Raw genomic sequence first — 5,092 nt, 5'->3', positions numbered from 1 at the left:
GTGACTGAAATTCTAGAGCCAAGTTCCAAGTTTATAGTGCCCACTCTTTGTAACTCAAGGTTCATCTGAACTTTGAATGACATCCATGACCTGACTTCTCTTGCTTCATTTGGAAACACAGTACAACATAATTATGTTGAAGAAGAGTTTGATTATCTAATCAGTGTTCACAGAGTAATATGCAAAGGGAGAGTCCCAAACTTCCATCATTACTTAATATGTCTTTAAAGACTTAGGATGGAAAGTGACAGAATTTCAAGACACACTCTCCTCTGACATTCAAGCTACTACCATTTTAGATCTATCAAAGTGCATCCCAACAGAGTCTCTAATTCTAATTTTTTGATAATCTGCTACTAATATAATTTTGATTTCATAAAGGAAAGTTCTAAACTTTTCATCACAGTTAGCTTACTCATTTCAAAATTAGCGTGTAGGAATAACTGAAATGTCCATTGTAAGAGAACAGATAAGAATTGGTGGTATAGCTTGGTGGTAGAGTACATTGTTAACATGCAGAAGGCCCTGGGTTTGATCGTCAGCACTGGAAGAGAGACAGGGAGATGGAGAGGATAGGTAAATAATTTGTAATTTATTCTTATAATTGAATGGTATTCAGCAACTTAAAAAAGATAATGTGGAATAATCTCAAAAACATATTGAACAAAAAAAATAATGAAAAGATGAATAATGAAAGATGAATTCTGTCTGGTTCCATTTTATGAACTTCAGGAACAGGAAAACTAAGCCATGGAAAGAGAGATCAGAATAGCTGCTTCTTGCTTTGTTGTGGGGTAGGTGGGGGTGAAGTTGTCTAAAAGGGAGAGAAAGAACACTTTGGAGGTGAAATTCATCAATTAATATACTTACATTCATTTCACTTTATGTAAATTTTATATGAATCTGAAAAAGACAACATAACAAATAATCAAACAATGCTTCATTATTGAAAGAACAGCCATGCTTTTAAAAGGCAAAACAAATAGAATTTGTTTACCAAATAGTATTTTCATATCACACAAGTGAAACAAAGCCACTATTTTCACATATTTTTCAGAAACTACCTTTTGAGAAAAGCAAACCTCCAACTCTGGAGCCATATTCCTCAAAAAATATATTTCCCCAACATCTCGTGGTTAGTTTAGTTTCAGGTATACTGCACAATATAATTATTATGATCACCAGATACTCATTCTTAAATTCAGAAAAAGCATAAAAATAAGTATTTATATATCAAATGACCAAAAATGTTAACATAGCAATATGCTAAATTAATACACAGTTTTATAACTATAAATGACAAGTCAACTATAAAAATCAAACATAGAGTGGGTAGATCTCTTGACTAAATTGTTTACATTATTTGTTAACAGAATAAGTAAGGAAATTCAAAATCATCTGGGAGGAATATATGTCAGTACTACCACTTTCAGCTGACATGAAGGCCAATGCTCTCACTGAGACAAATAGAAAAGGTAGATAGAATATACAAAATTGTGTCTGTCTGAATGCATTAGAACTAAAGAGAAAACTCAGATTTAAACAAGAAAATTCTGGAAAAGGAGGAGCTTGGGGAGAAAAGTTGATACTTTGCAACTACTTTTCCTTTGGGGCATTTTCTAAATACTGGGTGAGAGGCCAAGAATCCAGGCAATGGTTGTGTGCAGAGGCCACTAAGAAAGAGGCAGAGAAGGCAGAAAAATTTTTGGCAGTTTGGAGGGCTGGAAAAATTGAAATCTTGGCAATCTGGGATCCCAATGAGAAGGGTGGGTAGGAAACTGAGTCTGGCCTGCTTTCCCACAAAATATTTACCAAATTGTGAAGCTGCATGGAGCAGGCTATTAAGAAACCAAGCAAAAAACCTGTGAAAATAGAACAGAGATTTTTTTTTTTTCATCCTCGAACACTCACCCAAAAGAAATAGCCACAGTGATTACCCCGGTGGAGTCTTGTAGGAAGGCAAGACTCCAGGAACAAGGATGATGGAGAGCCTCACAAATCAGTAATCTTCTATATGACATTGTGGAAAAGGTGGAACTATGGAGACAGCAAAAAGATCAGTAGTTGCCAGGGGTTTGGGACAAAGTGGAGTTTTAGGGCAGTGAAAGTATTCTGTATGATTCTATAATGATGGATTCATGACATTGTGAATTTGTCAAAACCCATAGAATATACAGCACCAAGAGGGAACCTTAAGATAAACTATGGACTTTGCCTGACAATGATGTACCCATGTAGGTTCATCAGTTGAAATAAATGTACCATTCTGTGGGAGATATTGATAACTGGGGAGGCTATGTATGAAGGAAGGCAGAGAGAGCTCAATAGTTTTGCTCAGTTTTGCTGTGAACCTAAAATTTCTCTGAGAAATAAAATCTAGGAAGAGAAAGAAAGGAAAAAAAGAGCCTGTAATATAGTATGGAGTTGGTTCAGTATCTGGTTGTGATTGGCTCCCTAACAGAGAAAAGAGAAAACTGCAAATCCTCTATGATTTTTAAAATACAATGTCTGGTGTTGGATCAAAGAGAATCCCAGGAGATGGAAACAATTACTGAAAACCAAGAGGAAAAATACAGAACAGACATACTGATGCAGATATTTTAGTTATTAAAAACATTTAAAATAATTATGGTTAAAGCACTTAAGAAAAACCTATGAAAAGAATACATGTCATTACTTAAATATAGATAGGGAGTATAACATACATCAAAAAGAAACAGCACTTCACATTTCTTTAGTGCTTATTTTGTGCCTATTATTGTTGTGATTCTTTAATTTCTAGTAACAATCCTGTAAAATAAATGCAATTATTGTCCTCTACGTACAAGTGGGAAAATGAGGTAAAAGATGGCTAAATAAATGTTCGTGGTCTGTAACAAAGAGCAGAGCTAGGATTTGAACTCAGGCAGTCTAATCTCAGAACCCTCACTTTTAATCACGGGGTTATATTTATGTATGCATCTTATATATCTACAAAAGTCATAGGTAGATGAAGTTTTGTTAAAGAAAGGCAGGTCTGCCAGGGTTATTTTGGTCACTAAAATGCTTTCTGTTTTCTCACCGCCCAAACCGGAAATGTGAAGGAGTTCCAATTTAGCTTATATTGCATAAAGATACTTTTTAATCTGCACTGCCCAATAATTTTTGAGAGTATATATTTTAAATATTGTATGTAGACCAAAAATATAAACAAGTATATGAAATTAACCAAAAATGTGCTCAGTATTAATTATGCCCTAACTTACATTTGCAAACTTCTGCCAGGACAGGCTGTAATTATTGTAATTGCTATCTGGGGATTCTTAGCTATGGAACTACAATTAATCCGTTTTTCCTCCCTTTGGGTAGAGAACTTTGACCAACAATTCCCTATTCTTCCAAGTTGTACTCCTTGAATAAACTGTCTTCTTTGTTCCATACGCATGGTTCTTTATTGACAGTCCACCTACCTAGTCTGCCATCTTACCAGGTAAACATTTGAGAAACATATTCGAAAAGACAGTGGATTCCAAGGCAGGAATAACTTCTTTGTGCTCACTTCTACTCCATTTCCCAACAGACTTTTTCTTTGCTAGAATAACCCTCCATTAAATTTGACTCCCCAAACCTCAGCTATACAAATGAAACATTTATCATCATTTTTATCTTCGTGTGAGTTAGTGAACTGATTCAATCTCATAGCAGCAAGCTATGATTCAGAGACATGAGGAAGCTAGAGTTTCAACTGGAATGCAGTAAGCATAAGTCACGACAATTTTTAAGCATAAACTACAGGGTTGGTTGTGACTTTTCTTTTAATCATTACAAAATTAAGGTAACATAACCTCCCACATAGGACTGTCATGAGAACTAGATGGGAATAACGAGCATAAAAAAATGCCTAGGATGGTATTAGGCACACAGTAGATGATCAATTACCTTGACAATGATGAAAAGTTCTTCAAGGAATTAAATATATTTACAAAGGACCGGTGATAATAGCACTGAATAAAAAAAAAAAATCCCTCAACTCACAGTTTTCCTTGTCCAACAGCATTTGTGCTGCTTTGAATGGTGTATGGAAGACTTGGAAACATTTTGTGATGTTGTGTACTTGGCAGACGGGCCAAAGACTAATAGCTTCCTTTAAGAAGCTATTATCTATTTAAGAACTGTTGTGAAATTAGAATGTAAAGTTTACAGTTTTGAGCCTCTTTATTTACTGAGTGATCCATTAACTGTTCATATCTCTGTTTACTTGTGAACAAATAACCTTATCACTTAAATAATGCTCCCTACGTGGGGTTAGGTACACTATTGTTTTTCCTGACTCAGTATCAGCAAGATATGCTCATTGAGCTATTTTTGCAATAACAGCAGTAAATTGCACATATAACTGCTATTTTCTCACTAAGTTCCTTTTGTGACCAGCAGCAAACCTTTCCAAGCTTGCTAAGAGGTTTTATAGCTGTAGTTTGGATACCAATTAAAAATATGTGAATTGTCTCCTGGGATGAAAGTTCTGGGGAGTTTGCCTTGTTAGCTCCGTGCTTTATCAGTCTTGCTTCCCGGAATGATCTCCCCTGGGTTACTTTGCTGGTTACTCTGTGAATGGCACCAACTTTTATTGTTACCTGAGAAGTTTGTATATCTATGAATGATGGAAGAGAGAGCTGAAAAGGCAGAAGCCTCTTTGAACTTTGATGCCATGTCAGGGCTGAGGCCTGGCTAGAGCCCTCAATGAGCTGTTGATCACTGGTCAATGGTCCTGTCACTTACCAGCTATTTGCCCTTGAGTAAATCATTCAAATAATATTTTTGAAGTGGAAGATCCTAATTTCCTTTCTCACCCTGTAATTCTAGTTAACTTACCTCCAGAAGACAAAATGGATGAAGAAATTTTGTTTTTTATTAAGAGGTCTCACTTTCTAAGGTAAAGATATAGAGAGAGAGGAAAAAAAGATTTTAATAAAATCAAATGGCCCAAACTAGTAGAAATAAAATGAAACTCAACTGCTTTTTTTCAGGAGTCATTTTGGAGTATGTCTTCAAATCAAATGCACTGAGAGTCTGACACAGTGGTTCACACCTATAATTCTAGCTATTTGGGAGG

Source organism: Castor canadensis, chromosome 9 (assembly GCF_047511655.1).
Source record: "Castor canadensis chromosome 9, mCasCan1.hap1v2, whole genome shotgun sequence".
NCBI classification, from domain to species: domain Eukaryota; kingdom Metazoa; phylum Chordata; class Mammalia; order Rodentia; family Castoridae; genus Castor; species Castor canadensis.
This window is presented reverse-complemented; position numbering follows the sequence as displayed.